A 19,883-nucleotide genomic window follows, 5' to 3' on the forward strand; every position below is an offset into this window, starting at 1 on the left:
AAGGATTAGAAATGGTTCACAAGTATTTTCTGTCCTTTGTTTAGCATATCGCCGATGTGTTTTACTTTTATTTCCTTAGCTCTGTAGTAGTTGCTTTGTTTTAAATTCTGCGCCATTAATACCTTAATCTCTCAAGGGGCGTGCACCCCCCGCCCCCCCTCACACACACACACACATATATATATACATACATATATACTCGCTGTTTCCCTCTAATTCTTGATAATCTCCTTGCACAGCAATTATTTGCATTCTCAACCACTTTGGCTTGCTTATTTACCACAAGGTTCCCACTGGTTTCTCATCTACTGCTTGTACATTTCTTACCAGCTCACCTGATCGCCCACATCTTAACATACCTGCTCTTTTTTTGTACGCATTAAAATCATTGTTGACCTCATGCTGGTATTCGACCATTTTCATAGAGTTCTGTTCACGTATTTTCCTGCAGTGTGTTTAACAGACCCCTTTTGGAATCGTTCCGCTTCCGTACAATTTCGGGCCAGTATTGAGCCTTCTCCTTATGGCGATACGTAATTAACACCGCACTATTCGTTTCTGTGCTGCGACCTTTGATATATTATCTTTTTTCAGGTCAGGGCCTCACAGATCCTCAACTCAGAAAGGGCCATCACCAAGGCAACATTCTGCGTTTTTACTATTCCTCACTCGCATCCTCTACCCTGTCCTGCTTTTTCGTGGGCGGAAAGGCTGTATAAATTCCGTCTGTGATGGCCATGCTGTCCAGGCAAAGATAATTCACTTGTCAAAACTTTGGCTACTTAATTGTTTGGCAACTTAATTGTTTGTGTTTAGCAGCAGCTGGCCAGCTTTTGTTCCAGAGAATAAAAACGGGAGTTTATATCTTAAAAAAAATGGGTTGATCCTGATGAGAGAGGAGAAATAGAGAAGACGGGTGCTTCCCTGCAGGTGCCAAATCATAGATATACTTCCAAAACGTGAGCGAATAGTAGTGTGACGGCTGAAGGATGTAGACGAATATAGGGTGAAGCCGGCTTGCAAAACAAGGCTTCCCTTCGTTACTGTCCTCCCACTGAGGTATTGATAAATTTGCTGTTGCCTAAAGCCTGATATGCTAAACCGTCCTGGTAGTCTAATTAGCTAGAATGACTTATTGGTGGTCGCCGAAACTGAGTATGGGGTAAAGAGCATGAAAGGCCCAATTTATATGATGGAAAGTTCTTATTCGGTCATTGGTTTGATTACATATGTTCCGCTATGCCGCATAATCCATTTCCAAATTATCTTCAGTCTACCTTGCAATAAAATAGCAGAAGCAGTGCTGCCAACTTTCCTGCTGAAAATGAATCAATTTCTACTAGCACTGTGCCTTGTACCTATTGCAAGAGACATGTAGCTGGCGCTTGAATTTCACGTTGTCTCTCGTTTTTCAAATAAATAAATAAAATACCTTGCACAGATCACACGAATCAGAAAGCCGGCTGCGTGTTATTACGCACTCGTCATGACCAAACTCATTTTATATATTGCCATTGTCATGTGCATTTTACACGCTCAACTTATTAAGTTTGTGATGTAGCCTGCATGTGATCAAATAACCTTCAGGGCACTGCAAAGATCTGTATTAGAGAATGTGAAACTATGTGCGTTGGCTGCTCTTTAGTTGCTCCTATAGTGTCAAAACTGAGCACTTTTGAGTGTCAGGGTCACAAACTAGTCAGTCATAATTTTGACTCGCACAATTCATGGAATCCGTAGTCATGCACATTCGATCTAACTGACTCATGGCAAGTGACTATGACTCTAGGCTAAACTATGATGACTCAGATGACATGACTAGGCATGAAATGACATTTTTTCCCCATTCGTATTACAGAAACATTTATGACTATCAATCTCAAAACGTGACGTCATATAACACGTTACATTTTGATTCCAAGTTTTGCAGACACGCTTTCGCAAACACAGCCAAGTAACAATTTCGCTTTAATAAAATATAGTACGTAAGCTGCAGGGTGCAAACTACCGCCATTTTACTACATCATTCCTAAAAACTGTAGCGCAAAAACATGACGTTATGAAAAGGAGAGCGACAGTGCACCGCTGGTTAGTTGTTCACTATAACATAGACCTGTAGGTCTGTGGGGAGTTTCAGAGGATCAGAACATCGTTATCACGAGCCAGATCATTTTCTAGCTGGTGCCGCTATTTCTTGTGGTCAATATGCCACTTAGCCGGGAAAATACCATTTTCGTACTCCCAGTTGCAGCAGATATAGGAAAATGTTTACACAAAAATAACGTTACAGGTCGGGACGCGAACAGGCCGAAGGCATCGCCGCCTTGATCCTCCACATAACGTTTCTTACAGAGTAATTAGAAGTTTAGCCAATGGCGTTTTACGGAAACGATGAACATTTAGCTCTTTTTGGTAATAAGGACTCTGATGTTTAGGAATGTTCAACTTCAAACGCTTTTTTTTTTTTGTTTTGATTGCCTTCAAGAGAAGAGGAGAGACGACATTTTTTATAAAATGGGGAGTTTTTTCAACGGAATAGGAAAGTTGTTGAAAAGTGACATTCTCACAGCACGGTTTCCCACAAGGCGCTTCACTGATGTTTACTAAGTCGTAGAAACGCGAGCATATGTCGTGTACGAAACCGAGTAACATAGCGCAGAACCGTATAAAGTGTCATATATCTGACGAATCATGTGATCGCGTTGTAATTAATTCCAGCTGTTAATTTCTTGCCTTGCGCAGATGGTAAGAAACCAAGTGAACTAGACAACTACTCCCTTACGGGAACGAAACTAGGCAATATTTTATTGTATAAGCATGATTTAGCCCTACATAGGCTAAGAAGATGACAGCCCCAATTCATCTACTGCTCTACCGAACAGAACACGTACATTCTCTTTTTTGCATGGCCGCTTGCTTTCAGATCCAACTTGCCATCCCAATACTCGGGAACCCCTACAACAGAGGAGGAGACCCCGTTCCTGCCTTCGACGGAGGCGTACGAAGCCAAGGAGAAGTTCCTAGGCGGTCGCTTCAAAACCACGAATATCGATCCCGCTGCCAATACAAGAATGGACACTGCCGACACTAAGGCTTTAGTCAAACGACAGGATAGAATAACGCCTTACGGCCGGGCACTGGCGACGGCTGATTGCACGCGTTACGTGTTCATTACCGGGCGAGTAGTACCATGCACACAATTCATCGCTAGACAAGAATTCTCTGGCTGCTCAAAACAAGAGGACTAGCATGCGAAGTGTGTCCATGATGCCTGAAATAAAACGCGATTCCCTCTGTTTTTTGCGCTCTTTCTTGTGAGAATTGTCCCTGGCAAAAGACTCGTGCATTCGCTGGCGCATGGTCAGCGTTGGGAATAAAACAGCCCTGCGATGTTAGTTGAATAGCAACACAGATAAAATTAGAGGGGTTCAACGCTGTTTAGCCGAATGTGAATCAAAAGCGTTGGCTGCCGGCAACTGAGTGTTGCATCGATAATGATAATAATAATTGGATCACAAGAAACGAAAGGCGCAGTATCAGTCACCCTTGTTTCTGTGGACACCTGACCCAAGCCGTAAGGGAAGGGAGATTGATTGATGGATTTTACAGGAAGGGAAAGGCGTGGTAACTGTCTCAATTGTTTTCTGTGGACGCCTCAACCGCGCCGTATGGGAAGGGGGGAAGGTGGGAGTGAAAGTGGAGAGAAAGAGGAGTCGTAGTGGAGGGCTACGGAGTAATCTCGACTACCTGATGATATCTAACGTGCGCTGACATCGCACAGCACACGGACGCCTCTTCGTTTCGTAAGGGAAGGGAGAATGATGAAAGAGAACTTTCTCTCTCTCTCTCTCTTTCGACTTCTCTTTCATCTTTAGGGGAAGGGAGAATGATGAAAGAGAAGTCGAGAGAGAGAGAAAGAGTAGCCGTAGTGGATGACTACGGACAATTTCGGCCACCTGGGGATCTTTGACGTGCGCTTGTGTGGCATCGAGCACAACCAGCGTTCTGTTGAACACATCACCGTTCACCAATATTCTAGGCAGAATAGGCATGTTGTTGTTGATGTTGTGGCTTGTTAAGAGTGAAAAAAAAAATGCACGGGCCTGCTACTGGCTCTGTAGCTGAGCCACCTCTGCTGCCTCATGCGAACAGAAGAGGTTTGTTTTTGTTTCTTTATAGGAAGAGAAAGGCACGGTAACTGCCTCACTTCTCTTCTGTGGACGCCTCAACCGCGCCGTAAGGGAAGGGAGGAAGGTGGGAGTGAAAGTGAAAAGAGAGAAAGAGGAGCCGTAGTGGAGGGCTACGGAGTAATTTCGACCACCTGGGGATCTTTAACGTAAGCTGACGTACGAGGCAGCGGAGGTGGCTCAGCTACAGAGCCAGTAGCAGGCCCGTGCAAGTTCTTTTCCTTCTTCGTACAGCCACAACATCGCACAGCACACGGACGCCTCTTCGTTTCGCCTCCATCGAAGCGCAGCCGCCGAGGTCGGGTTCGAACCCGGGCACTCAGGCACAGTAGTTGGGGCGGCTTACCACTGCACCACCCCAGCTGGGCGAACAGAAGAGAAAATATAGAATAAAGAAAAAGAAAAGGGAGAGAACGATGTGCGCCGCAACAAAAGTCGTCCACCACCGAAGCGGTGGCTAGTGCAATGATGGCCTAAAACAGATAAAACTTCGGCGGCAGGCTAGCCCCCACCGCAAGTGGCGAAGACCTACCTGTCCCAGCCCCATCAAAGCCGGGATCACCCACCCTCCCAACATTACCCGAAAAGGCAGAGCCCGTAGGATAGAAATAACGTGAATTCAAACGTTAGAGCAGGTTGATTTTTTTTATGAGGAACCACTGAAACGTACTCGGCACACAGCGACGAGTGGTTAGACCTCGCGTATTGCTTTCGCAATTAAACAGACGAACGGTTTATTTCGCTAAATGTGGAAATTTGTGCAAAAGCACCGCCAGCTCTGGTTTCGTATGCCACAACTCCACGATCTACTGTCCTCGTAGTATTGCTTGCTGCTGTTTTCTTCGTTGAGCCCGATGATATCTCATTAGATTATCCGACCGAACTTGGTTTATCGTGGAGGCTAACCCGGGCACAGTGTTTTCGAACATGTTCAGGCTGCAACATGAAATGGTTTTGTCCAACTCAACTATCTGCATGCAGGGAAAGAAAACCAGTGCAGCATAAACCGGGGTGCAACGTCGTCCCTTTCACGCACCACATGGCGGGCTCGTGTCAAAATACAGCCACACACTCGAAACGAATACCACTTCCCTTAACCTTTAGCGTGATTTAATTCCGCAGAGTTGATAAGAGCGATGGCGTTAGAGGCGTAACGAGAAAGACTGGCCTTTTAGAATATGAAGAGACTGGCTGGCGAGGCGAAGCAATGGTCTAACGATCGCATTGTTCAGCGAAGCTCATCTCTTTCTTTAGGGCTTTGTTGTGTGTTCGGTCATTAATTAGGGTCTTGAGACGTCACACAACTATCGGCCCAAGCGCGCGCATTGCTGCTGCACGAGACTGTAGAGTAAACGTAGAAGTCGGCATTTGCTCAGATTGCGGGTAGCAGTGGTAATGCGAAATAGTGGTTGTATGATTATATACAAGGCAACCCAATTGTAGCTCAAAGACGTTAAATTATATTCTAAAAGAAGACGTGATTGTAGCAGAGCGCGTCCTCATCCCCATTATGGGGGGGAGGGGGGATCTATTGTGTGATTGCGATATATTTGTGTATCCCAGAATAGGTGCTTGCCGAGTACTGTTTCTGTGCGAATTCCAAAGTAAACCTTAGAATTACAATCGTGGCAGATTGAAAGCAAAACTATTTTTGTTCGGCAGAATCACTTTCTCTAATCCTTTAACATCTCGCCTGTTTGTATTTGCAAGAGCATATTAACATGTAAACCAGATTATTCTGATGCGACTGCAGTTACAGCATCCAGGTTATTAATCTCTAGGTGAAAGTTTACATGGCTGTAAAATTGAAAATTTCACACAATGTGTACTGGCGCGCCATCATTGAGGCGAGTGATTAGTGGTGGTTTGTTTAAAGCCGTTCGTTCACGAGGAATGAGGCACTCTAGGAGATGTGTTAATGAAAAACTGGCCGTGGCTTAGCTCAGCTAGGCCACGAATACGTGCCGAAAGCATGTGTGCCTAGCGCTGGGCTGCCTACTCCTCTTCAATTCAATCTAATCCGGTACAACCCAGTGTAATCATATCTGATATAATTTATTTCAACTCAATCCAATCCAGTCTAATCAGTTGTAGTCCAGGCAAGCACAGTTCATTCCATTGAAATACAATCCAACAAATTCTATCCAATTTACTCACCAGTCGAATCTAATCTAGCCCAATCATATCCTGCACAAAGCTGAGTATACGCTTTCCCGACCGCTGACTAGCCTGTAATCACAACTGTCATCCTCACGCCGAGAAGGAGAACTAAAATGCGCTACTCACTATGTCTAGCTATGTTGTTGCAATAAAGACGAGACATCTGCTGCGGCGGTTGCTAGGCAACAGCTCTGTGCCGCCCACCACGCGACATTCCTAGTTTTTGGCCGATGTAGCTTTCGCTACAAAAACATTCGACTTCACATCTAACATTAGACTGCCTTGGCCACAAAAGTTGCTAATTAGGTACTTGAATAGTCTAAAGATTATGGTCGGCGGAGACGATATCACGAGACCACGCTTCCAACAAAAGTGAGTATCTTCCAAGGTAGAATATACCTTAAAAAGGGAGCGACTCATCCAGATTAGGACGCGTTTTTTTTTTTTGCTACGGAGTACTACTAGTCGCACTACTAAAGCGCATGAAGCGTGCAAAAAAATTAAATTGGTTTGTAGGAAAGGAAAGGCGCAATATCTCTCAAACATCTTGTACTCATCCGCGCTGTAAGGGAAAGGAGGTCGGTGGAAGTGGAAGTGGAAAAACAAAAAATAGAGGGTCAATTAAATATCCCTGAAGAGGAGAATGGCAAAACCCTAACCTTCCTTTCCTATCATCAGACTCTCATCGCTTGCCAATTATCGGTGTTCGTTGCAGTGCTACGTATAATTATAAAGAAAAGCTGCAGTAACAGTCACTTTCTCCGACAAGTGTGTTTGGACGGTACACCATACGGCGGGGTGCGATTTATTTATAGCTTTTCCCTTCCTATAAATCAATTGTACCCCGCCGTGGTGGTGCAGCGGTAAAACGCCCGACTACTGCGCCGGAGTACCCGGGTTCAATCCCCACCACCGGCGGCTGAGTTTCGAAGGAGGTGAAACGGAGAGGTGTCAAAATGCTTTGCGGTGTCATCGTTGTTATTGTGGTTGTAGGAAGAAGGAAAAGAAAAAAATTGCGAGTGTCTTTAGCGACTAAAGTAGTGAAAGGCGAAAGCCTGAGGAGTCTCATCTTGTCTGGCGTTCCTGTCATCAGCAATCCCCCTCTTGAACGCGCGCCAAGGAAAGCCACGAAGCGATGGCGTACCATCCAAATGCACACCTGTCGGACAAAGTGTGACAGATACAGCATCTTTCTTCCAGAAGTCTCATCTTGTCTAGCGTTCCTGTCATCTGCAATCCCAGACTTAAACGTGCGCCAAGGAAAGCCACGAAGCGATGGCGTACCATCCAAATGCACACCTGTCAGACAAAGTGTGACAGATACAGCACCTTTCTTCCAGAAGTCTCATCTTGTCTAGCGTTCCTGTCATCTGCAATCCCACACTTAAACGTGCGCCAAGGAAAGCCACGAAGCGATGGCGTACCATCCAAATGCACACCTGTCGGACAAAGTGTGACAGATACTGCACCTTTCGTCCAGAAGTCTCATCTTGTCTAGCATTCCTCTTATCTGCCATCCCACACTTGAACGTGCGCCAAGGAAAGCCATGCAGCGATGGCGTACCATCCAAATGCAAACCTGTCGGACAAAGTGTGACAGATACTGCACCTTGAGTCCAGAAGTCTCGTCTAGCGTTCCTGTCATCTGCAATCCCACACTTAAACGTGCGCCAAGGAAAGCCATGCAGCGATGGCGTACCATCCAAATGCACACCTGTCGGACAAAGTGTGACATATACTGCACCTTTCGTCCAAAAGTCTCATCTTGTCTAGCGTTCCTCTCATATGCCATCCCACACTTGAACGCGCGCCAAGGAAGGCCATGCAGCGATGGCGTACCATCCAAATGCACACCTATCGGTCAAAGTGTGACATTGATTGATTGATTGAAAACATCTTTATTCAGTATTCTCAGAACATGTGGGTGGGCCGCCTAGTCCGGTAGTCCATTGGCTGCTGCTGCTGCGCTGGCCCTCCCCACCAGCCAGTGCTGACGGTCGGGATCATCGCTGAGCAGAATAGCCTCCCACTGCTCCTCCGAGGGGTTGGGAATGGGGTCAACTAAGGGATTAAATTGGCATGCCCACACCATATGGTAGAGGTTAGCTACCTCTCCACAGTGTGGGCACTGCGGAGAGTATAGTGTAGGGTACCACAGGTGTAATTTAGCTGGTGTTGGGTATGTGTTGGTTTGTAGTCTCCTAAGGATGTTCTCTTCTAACTTATTGAGGGATTTGTGTGGTGTTGGGTACTCCTTTCTGGCTGTTCTGTATGGCGCGAGATTGTCAGCATACACTGCTAAACCTATCAGGTCACGGCACCCTTTGTGGTCATCAGGGGGAGACGCCCGGTATAGAAGAGCTCGGGCATGCCTGTGAGCGGCTTCGTTTCCTCCTGGTAGTTCCAGGTGACCGGGAAACCAGATGATTGATGCTTGGTTGGGTGGGTGCTTAGTTAGCAATGACAACCCTGACTTATGAATTAATCCGTAATTGAAGTTGCGACAGGCGTTTTGGGAATCAGTGAGCACAACGGCGTTGGGGTTAGATGCTACAGCTAATGAATAGCTGCCTCCTCTGCGTGAGTGGGGTTAGATGTTTTCACCGAGGCGCAGTTCACCACCGACCCCGCAGGCGTTGAGACTACGATAGTCATGACTCCATTGTGTGGTCCTGCTGCGTCCACGTAAAGGGTGTTAGTCTGCTTGTCCCATTTCTTCTGCAGGGCTTCCCCTCTTGCTATCCTCCTCTCGATGTTATATGCGGGATGCATATTCCGTGGAATGGGGTACACGTTGATGCGTCTTCTCACATCGCGTGGGACCTCTTCCCTTTGGTCAATTGTATAGGGCTGATTAACATGGATCTTCTCGAGCAGTTCTCTGCCGGGTGTTGTAAGTGCGAGCCTATTGAGTTGTGAGAGCCATTGTGCTTCCCACATCTCTTCGAGGGTATTATGTACTCCTAGAGCCATGAGCTTGGCCGTTGGCGTGGAGTTCGGTAGCCCCAGGGCCGTCTTGTAGGCTTTCCTGATGAGTGTCTCCAACTTTTCAATTTCCGACCTGGAGAGGTTAAGGAATGCCGTCCCGTACATTATCCGCGAGATCACGAAAGCTTGCACCAAGCGGATGGTGTCCCTTTCCTTCATGCCATGGTGTTTATTTCGGATACGATGTATCATCCGGAGGATTTGGTCGGTGGATGTTGTAAGCTTCTTCATTGTGGTGGTGTTCTGTCGCCCCTGCGGGATATACTGCCCTAGGATCTTGATCTCCGTGGGTTTCTGTACTGGGTGGCTCTCTATATACACCGAGATGTTCTGTGCTAGGGGTGTCCTCGGGTTCTTCAGAATTAGCAACTCGGACTTTTCCGGCGCACACATACTGCACCTTGAGTCCAGAAGTCTCATCTTGTCTAGCGTTCCTGTCATCTGCAATCCCACACTTAAACGTGCGCCAAGGAAAGCCATGCAGCGATGGCGTACCATTCAAATGCACACCTGTCGGACAAAGTGTGACAGATACTGCACCTTTCGTCCAGAAGTCTCATCTTGTATAGCGTTCCTCTCATCTGCCATCCCACACTTGAACGCGCGCCAAGGAAAGCCATGCAGCGATGGCGTACCATCAAATGCACACCTGTCGGACAAACTGTGACAGATACTGCACCTTGAGTCCAGAAGTCTCATCTTGTCTAGCGTTCCTCTCCTCTGCCATCCCACAGTTGAACGCGCGCCAAGGAAAGCCATGCAGCGATGGCGTGCCATCCAACTGCACACCTGTCGGACAAAGTGTGACAGATACTGCACCTTGAGTCCAGAAGTCTCATCTTGTCTAGCGTTCCTCTCCTCTGCCATCCCACACTTGAACGCGCGCCATGGAAAGCCATGCTGCGATGGCGTACCATCCAAATGCACACCTGTCGGACAAAGTGTGACAGATACTGCACCTTTCGTCCAGAAGTCTCATTTTGTATAGCGTTCCTCTCATCTACCATCCCTCACTTAAACGCGCGCCAAGGAAAGCCATGCAGCGATGGCGTACCATCCAAATGCACACCTGTCGGATAAAGTGTGACAGATACTGCACCTTGAGTCCAGAAGTCTCATCTTGTCTAGCGTTCCTGTCATCTGCAATCCCACACTTAAACGTGCGCCAAGGAAAGCCATGCAGCGATGGCGTACCATTCAAATGCACACCTGTCGGACAAAGTGTGACAGATACTGCACCTTTCGTCCAGAAGTCTCATCTTGTATAGCGTTCCTCTCATCTGCCATCCCACACTTGAACGCGCGCCAAGGAAAGCCATGCAGCGATGACGTACCATCCAAATGCACACCTGTCGGACAAAGTGTGACAGATACTGCACCTTTCGTCCAGAAGTCTCATCTTGTATAGCGTTCCTCTCATCTTCCATCCCACACTTAAACGTGCGCCAAGGAAAGCCATGCAGCGATGGCGTACCATTCAAATGCACACCTGTCGGACAAAGTGTGACAGATACTGCACCTTGAGTCCAGAAGTCTCATCTTGTCTAGCGTTCCTGTCATCTGCAATCCCACACTTAAACATGCGCCAAGGAAAGCCATGCAGCGATGGCGTACCATCCAAATGCACACCTGTCGGACAAAGCGTGACATATACTGCACCTTTCGTCCAAAAGTCTCATCTTGTATAGCGCTCCTCTCATCTGCCATCCCACACTTAAACGTGCGCCAAGGAAAGCCATGCCGCGATGGCGTACCATCCAAATGCACACCTGTCGGACAAAGTGTGACATATACTGCACCTTTCGTCCAAAAGTCTCATCTTGTCTAGCGTTCCTGTCATCTGCAATCCCACACTTAAACGTGCGCCAAGGAAAGCCATGCAGCGATGGCGTACCATCCAAATGCACACCTGTCGGACAAAGTGTGACAGATACTGCACCTTGAGTCCAGAAGTCTCATCTTGTCTAGCGTTCCTCTCATCTGCCATCCCACACTTGAACGCGCGCCAAGGAAAGCCATGCAGCGATGGCATACCATCCAAATGCACACCTGTCGGACAAAGTGTGACATATACTGCACCTTTCGTCCAAAAGTCTCATCTTGTATAGCGCTCCTCTCATCTGCCATCCCACACTTAAACGTGCGCCAAGGAAAGCCATGCCGCGATGGCGTACCATCCAAATGCACACCTGTCGGACAAAGTGTGACATATACTGCACCTTTCGTCCAAAAGTCTCATCTTGTATAGCGCTCCTCTCATCTGCCATCCCACACTTAAACGTGCGCCAAGGAAAGCCATGCCGCGATGGCGTACCATCCAAATGCACACCTGTCGGACAAAGTGTGACATATACTGCACCTTTCGTCCAAAAGTCTCATCTTGTATAGCGCTCCTCTCATCTGCCATCCCACACTTAAACGTGCGCCAAGGAAAGCCATGCCGCAATGGCGTACCATCCAAATGCACACCTGTCGGACAAAGTGTGACATATACTGCACCTTTCGTCCAAAAGTCTCATCTTGGCTAGCGTTCCTGTCATCTGCAATCCCACACTTAAACGTGCGCCAAGGAAAGCCATGCAGCGATGGCGTACCATTCAAATGCACACCTGTCGGACAAAGTGTGACAGATACTGCACCTTTCGTCCAGAAGTCTCATCTTGTATAGCGTTCCTCTCATCTGCCATCCCACACTTGAACGCGCGCCAAGGAAAGCCATGCAGCGATGACGTACCATCCAAATGCACACCTGTCGGACAAAGTGTGACAGATACTGCACCTTTCGTCCAGAAGTCTCATCTTGTATAGCGTTCCTCTCATCTTCCATCCCACACTTAAACGTGCGCCAAGGAAAGCCATGCAGCGATGGCGTACCATTCAAATGCACACCTGTCGGACAAAGCGTGACAGATACTGCACCTTGAGTCCAGAAGTCTCATCTTGTCTAGCGTTCCTGTCATCTGCAATCCCACACTTAAACGTGCGCCAAGGAAAGCCATGCAGCGATGGCGTACCATCCAAATGCACACCTGTTGGACAAAGTGTGACAGATACTGCACCTTGAGTCCAGAAGTCTCATCTTGTCTAGCGTTCCTGTCATCTGCAATCCCACACTTAAACGTGCGCCAAGGAAAGCCATGCAGCGATGGCGTACCATCCAAATGCACACCTGTCGGACAAAGTGTGACATATACTGCACCTTTCGTCCAAAAGTCTCATCTTGTCTAGCGTTCCTGTCATCTGCAATCCCACACTTAAACGTGCGCCAAGGAAAGCCATGCAGCGATGGCGTACCATCCAAATGCACACCTGTCGGACAAAGTGTGACAGATACTGCACCTTGAGTCCAGAAGTCTCATCTTGTCTAGCGTTCCTGTCATCTGCAATCCCACACTTAAACGTGCGCCAAGGAAAGCCATGCAGCGATGGCGTACCATCCAAATGCACACCTGTCGGACAAAGTGTGACAGATACTGCACCTTGAGTCCAGAAGTCTCATCTTGTCTAGCGTTCCTGTCATCTGCAATCCCACACTTAAACGTGCGCCAAGGAAAGCCATGCAGCGATGGCGTACCATCCAAATGCACACCTGTCGGACAAAGTGTGACAGATACTGCACCTTGAGTCCAGAAGTCTCATCTTGTCTAGCGTTCCTGTCATCTGCAATCCCACACTTAAACGTGCGCCAAGGAAAGCCATGCAGCGATGGCGTACCATCCAAATGCACACCTGTCGGACAAAGTGTGACAGATACTGCACCTTGAGTCCAGAAGTCTCATCTTGTCTAGCGTTCCTGTCATCTGCAATCCCACACTTAAACGTGCGCCAAGGAAAGCCATGCAGCGATGGCGTACCATTCAAATGCACACCTGTCCGACAAAGTGTGACAGATACTGCACCTTGAGTCCAGAAGTCTCATCTTGTCTAGCGTTCCTGTCATCTGCAATCCCACACTTAAACGTGCGCCAAGGAAAGCCATGCAGCGATGGCGTACCATCCAAATGCACACCTGTCGGACAAAGTGTGACAGATACTGCACCTTGAGTCCAGAAGTCTCATCTTGTCTAGCGTTCCTGTCATCTGCAATCCCACACTTAAACGTGCGCCAAGGAAAGCCATGCAGCGATGGCGTACCATCCAAATGCACACCTGTCGGACAAAGTGTGACATATACTGCACCTTTCGTCCAAAAGTCTCATCTTGTCTAGCGTTCCTGTCATCTGCAATCCCACACTTGAACGCGCGTCACGGAAAGCCACGCAGCGATGGTGTACCATCCAAATGCACGCGTGTCGGACAAAGTGTGACAGATACTGCACCTTTCGTCCAGAAGTCTCATCTTGTATAGCGTTCCTGCCGCCAGGGAACGCCACGCGACAGCCGCCGCAAAATGTGGACACAGTTTGTTCTCGATAGTATGAGCCATTAAAGGTTTTCGCCTTAATTATAATAGTTTTACAGGAAAGGAAAGGTGCAGTATGGCTCCCCTTTCTCTCCTTTTATTTTCACTCTCTCTTTCCTTCCTTCCTGGATGATGCGGTTCAGGTGTCCATAGAACGTGTGTGAAAAATACAGCGCCTTTCCTTACCCGTGAAGAAATTATTATCATTAATATCATTACACCATCGCCTACGTCGAGTGGCGTTTATTGGCACGCGTTCAAGTGCGGCATTGCAGTTGGCAGGAAATCAAGACAAGACCTAATTTCGTGGAAGCTCACGGAATATGACAGATATGGCGGTCAAATCTCGCCAAAACATTCGCGCCCTGAATCTTGTTCCATGAGGCTGGAAAAGCTTTCTCCTTGTAATGAAAAAAATTAGAGGATTTCAGCGCTGCTGAACCGGGTGTGGAGCGAATGCGTTCGGTTTCGGGCAACTCGCTGCGGTCGTTCGTCTGTACCAGGGTGGCAACTACCGACATGTTATCCCCAGCGGTTCCTTCTTTCCCTTCCTATTAATAAATAAAAATAAATCTGGCCCGCGGGGGTGGTGCAGTGGTAAGACTCCCGACTACTGTGCCCGGGTTCGAACCCGACCTCGGCGGCTGTGTTTCGATGGAGTCAAAACGAAGAGGCGTCCGTGTGCTGTGCGATGTTGTTGTGGCTGTAGGTAGAAGGAAAAGGAAGTGCACGGGCCTGCTACTGGCTCTGTTGCTGAGCCCCCTCCGCTGCCTCGTGCGTCAACTTACGTTAAAGATCCCCAGGTGGTTGAAATTACTCCACTACGGCTCCTCTTTCTCTCTTTCAACTTTCCCTCCCACCTTCCTCCCTTCCCTTACGGTGCGGTAGAGGTGTCCACAGAAAACTAGTGAAGCAGTTACCGCGCCTTTCCCTTCCTATAAAGAAACAAAAAAATCTCTTCTGTTACGCATACCTGTTTTTTGTTCCTCAAATCTTGCTTCCATCGTTCTGAAGATAATCATGAAACCATATAGAGTTGTATAGGAGTGGCAGTAATATGCGCGCGAACTTATACGTACGATTCAGTACCACGAGGCAGCGAAGGTGGCTCAGCTACAGAGCCTGTAGCAGGCCCGTGCATTTTCTTTTCACTCCGGGGGTTGCTTTCCGAGTTCCTTTCTCTCTTCTGCCAGCACGAGGCAGCTGAGGTGGCTTGGCCCCGCCGGGGTGGAGCAGTGGTAAGACGCCCGAATACTGTGCCGGAGTACCCGGGTTCGAACCCGACCTCGGTGGATGCGTATCGATGGAGGCGAAATGAAGAAGCGTCCGTGTGTTAGCGATGTCAGCTTACGTTAAAGATCTCCGGGTGGTCGAAATTACTCCGTAGCCCTCCACTACGGCTTCTCTCTCCCTTTCAAATTTAACTCGCACCTTCCTTTTTCTCTTACGGCGCGATTGAGGTGTCCACGGAAGACAAGCAAGACATTACCGCGCCTTTGCCTTCCTTTAAAGCAATTTACGCAGCCACGTTGTCTTGACTCGCTAGCGGCGGCAGCGGCATCAGTCAGTCGCTGCTAGCGCTGCCTTCACTGACCCCCCCTCCCCCCTGTCGCTGCTAGCGCTGCTTTCACTGCCCCTCCCCTTCTTCCTTTCCTTGTGTTCTGCGGTTACTGCGCTCGCTGCCCCGCCGGGGTGGTGCAGTGGTAAGACGCCCGACTACTGTGCCGGAGTTCCCGGGTTCGAACCCGACCGCGGCGGCTGCGTTTCGATGGAGGCGAAACGAAGTGGCGTCCGTGTGCTGTGCGATGTCAGCGCACGTTAAAGATCCCCAGGTGGTCGAAATTACTCCGTAGCCCTCCACTACGGCTCCTCTTTCTCTCTTTCCACTTTCATTCCCACCTCCCTCCCTTCCCTTACGGCGTGGTTCGGGTGTCCACAGAGCAAGTGTGACAGTTACTGCGCCTTTCCCTTCCTGTGAACCAACTGCGCTCGCTCGTGCCCCCATCGTTCGCTGCTGAGGGTACTCCCTCTTCCTGCGATGTTTCGGTTGATTGATTGATTTATAGGAAGTGAAAGGCGCGGTAACTGTATCACTTGTTTTCTGTGGACACCTCAACCGCGCCGTACTGGAAGGAGGCAAGGCGGGAGTTAAAGGGGAAAAAGAAATAGGAGCCATAGTGGAGGGCTACAGAGTAATTTCGACCACCTGGGGATCTTTAACGTGCACTGACATCGCACAGCACTTCGTTTCGCCTCCACCGAAACGCAGCCGTCGAGGTCGGGTTAGAGATTTCGGTGTTGGACGACGACAGTCTCGACGCGCGTCTTTCTCTCTGTTCTTTTTGAGCGCAGCTCTGGCGCCCGTTCCTGGGTTTCGCGTCGGCGTCGGCCTCGTAACCAGCTTCACCCCCTTTCATCCCCCCGTTCTAGCCGGCGCTTAGGCTTCGGTTGACGAACTCCGGCTCGAACTGGGGTGATGAAAGGGGGCGAAGCTGGTTACGAGGCCGACGCCGCCAACGCCGACGCAAAACCCAGGAACGAGCGCCAGAGCTGCGCTCTAAAAGAACAGACAGAAAGACGCGCATCGAGACAGTGGTCGTCCAACACTGAAGCGATGACGAGTGTAATGACTGCTTACAACAGATACAAATCTTGTGGCATTCCAGCCCCCGCCGCAATTAAGCGGCGGCGACATAACAGTACCAGCCCCGTAGGGCCAAGAGCAGCCATCCACCCTCCCTACACTAATGTCAGCGCTCATTAAAGGCACCCAGTCGAAGTTACTCCACAGCCTTCCACTAAAGCACCTCTTTCAGCGTTCAATTCCACTTCCTTCCCTTGCAGTTCAAATGTCTACGAAGTAATGTTACAGATATTGCGGCTTTCCTTTCCCATCAACCAATTTACAGTCGAAATACTACACAGACAACAAACCTTTTCGTTTATCTGCCCCGAAAAAATCAATAAAATGGTTCACAAGGCAGCTTAGGCGCCTGTCACTTTTTTATCTGTCACTTTTTTCTGTGAACACCGGCCACGTTTTGCGACTAGAGGAAGTAGGAAAAGATGTTACACGGGCCTGCTACTGGCTCTGTAGCTGAGCCACCTCCGGTGCCCAGTGTGGACACAAGTAAAAATATTTAGATGGTCTCTTAGATGTCAAAAGTAGAATGGCGAAACCCTACCCTTCCTATCCTATAATTTGCCTCCTATCGTTAGCCTCTTGTCGGCACTCGTTTCAATGCTGCGTATAACTATAATTCGTTTGCAGTACAGGAAAGGCGCAGTATCTATAACTTCCTCCGGCCAGTGTGAGTTTGGGTACCTCCTGTCGATTAGCATTCCTTGCCGCACGTTCAAGTATGGCATTGCAGATGGCAGGTATGCTTCCCGCCTCGGCCAATCAGAACGACGCAAAAGTTGGACACACTTTTTAACACGACCGCATGAGCCATTAAATGACTGATTGATTGATTTATAGGAAGAGAAAGGCGCGGTAACTGTCTCACTTGTTTTCTGTGGACACATCAACCGCGCCGTAAGGAAAGGGAGGATGGTGGGAGTGAAAGTGGATTGAGAGAACGAGGAGCCGTAGTGGAGGGCTACGGAGGAATTTTGACCACCTGCGGATCTTAAGGGTCTGGTTACTCCCCTGATGGGGCTTGGACAGGTGGGTCGCCGCCGCTTGCGGTGGGGGCTAGCCTGCCACAGATTTTTTTATCTTTTGCAGGGCGTTATTGCACCCGCCACCGTTTCAGTCGTGGACAACGGCTGTTGTTGCGGCGCGCGTCTTTCTCTCCCTGTTCCTTTTCTTTCTTCTCTATTTTCTCTTCTGTCTGCACGAGGCAGCGGAGGTGGCTCAGCTACAGAGCCAGTAGCAGGCCCGTGCATTTTCTTTTCCTTCTTCCTACAATCACAACAGTCAGCGGAGGTGGCTCAGCTACAGAGCCAGGGCCCGTGCATTTTCTTTTCCTTCTTCCTACAGCCACAACACAACATCGCACAGCACACGGACGCCTCTTCGTTTCGCCTCCATCGAAACGCAGCCGCTGAGGTCGGGTTCGAACCCGGGAACTCCAGCACAGTAGTTGGGCGTTAAGACGCCCAACTACTGTGCACTGGTGCACTGGTAAGCCAGTGCACCACCCTTTCGCCTTAATATAGAAGAAAAAGAAACAGGAAAGAAACGCGCCTCGCAACCGCCGTCGTTCACTACTGAAACGGTAGCGGGTGCAATGATGGCCTACAAACAAATAAATATATGGTGACAGGCTAGCCCCCGCAGCAAGTGGCAGTCACCTGCCAGTCCTAGCCCCGTAGATCCAGGAGCAGGCACCTCACCCCTCACCCGACCAGAGATGGATCAAGGTGTAATAGAAAGGGGAAAAGTTGAGGGTAATTTAGATCACCTGTAAATCTTTAGCGTGCACTGACATCGCACAGCACGCGGATATCTCTCCGTTTCGCCCCCATCCAAATGCAGCCGCCTGTCGGCTGGCTAGAATCCAGATATTCCAGCTTATTAGTAGGGTATCTTTACCCCTGTGCGACCGCGGCAGGCTTTACTAAAATAAAAAAAAATAATTAAATGGTGTTCGATCCCGCCGCGGTGATGAAGTGGTTTGGGCACCCGAAGTCTGGTGCCCAAGGTTGCCGGATCGAATCCCGGCCGCGGCGGCCGCTTTTCGATTGGGGCAAAAAATGCAATGTCACCCTTGCTCTGCTATATCAGGGCCCATTGAGGAACCACAGGTAGTCGAAATTTCTGGATTGCTCCACTGCGGCGTCTCTCATGGCCTGAGTCGTTTCGGACGTTAAACCCCAAAACCAAGCAAAAACAGTGTTCGTTCATCTGAACAAATAAGTAAGAATTGAAAATAAACGTTATGTAAATCATATGCGCGTACAAAACGAAATATAACAGACTAAAGTGCTGCATTCCGATGGAGGCGAAACGAAGTAGTGTCAGTGTGCTGTGCGATATCAGCGCACGTTAGCGATTTCCAGGTGGTCGTAATTACACCGGAGCCCTCCACTCCATTTCTCTCCTTTCGCTTTCACTCCCCCGGCTCCTCCCTTCTCGTACGGCGCCGGTTAGGTGTCAGAAGTATGATCGACGGCTGCGTTTCGATGGAGACGAAACGAAGAGGCGTCGTGCGCTGTGCGATGTCAGCGCACGTTAAAGATCCCCAGGTGGTCGAAATTACTCCGTAGCCCTCCACTACGGCTCCTCTTTCTCTCTATCCACTTTCACTCCCATCTTCCTCCCTTCCCTTACGGCGCGGTTGCGGTGTCCACAGAAAACAAGTGAGACAGTTACTGCGCCTTTCCCTTCCTACAAATAATAAATAAGTAAATTAGTCAGAAGTATGACAAATACTGTGCCTTTCATGTGAACCAATTATAATATTATTTAGCTGTACAGAAAGAATAGGTAAGCAGTGCTGCACATCTTCGCATTTGATTAACTAGGCAAAGCCGCTGCATTTTTTTATTTATCAACAATGCTAGCCACTTTCACGTGGCTCTGGTAGGTTTGGGAAATAGTGTTTCACGCAAAAAACAAATGCTTGCTTAAGTACTAGAAAGAAGCAGTGCACTTTGACACATCCGGTACATAAACGAGCGTCGTAATGATACACAGAGAAGAAAGTCGTGTTTAGAATTGAATCGTTGGTGAACTTTCACATACGAGCGCGTGCTCACACACCCTGTGAGCACGGCGCGTCGTTTGCTTACACCCTAAGAATACCTTGGTCCACAGGCAGACAGACCTCTCCTTTTTACCGCGAGGTTGCCGAGATAAAGTTGACCCTCGATGCAGACCTGTCAGCCGTTAATACGCATCAGCGAATTAGTAGCCGTTCGCAGGCTTTCAGCTGATGAGCAACGAGAGACCGCTGTACCCAAATGGTGAGCGTGGGCAGCTTGGCTGCCAAATGAAGAGCGAGATTTTGACTGGCTTAGGCGCTGGGGCGTCCTCCCCACGAGACAGCGCCTTGCCAGATGGGGTATTGTACCCAATGACCAGTGTGCCAACTGTGGTGCTCGCGAGAGCCTCGCGCATGTTTTTTTCGAATGTGTATTTGCGAGAACAATGTGGCGGCTCGCTTATAGAATGGTTAAAGTCGCATGGACGCCGGCGT

The sequence above is a fragment of the Amblyomma maculatum genome, chromosome 11 (genome assembly GCF_055883805.1).
Source record: "Amblyomma maculatum isolate TAMU_Amacu chromosome 11, ASM5588380v1, whole genome shotgun sequence".
In the NCBI taxonomy this organism is placed as follows: Eukaryota; Metazoa; Arthropoda; class Arachnida; order Ixodida; family Ixodidae; genus Amblyomma; species Amblyomma maculatum.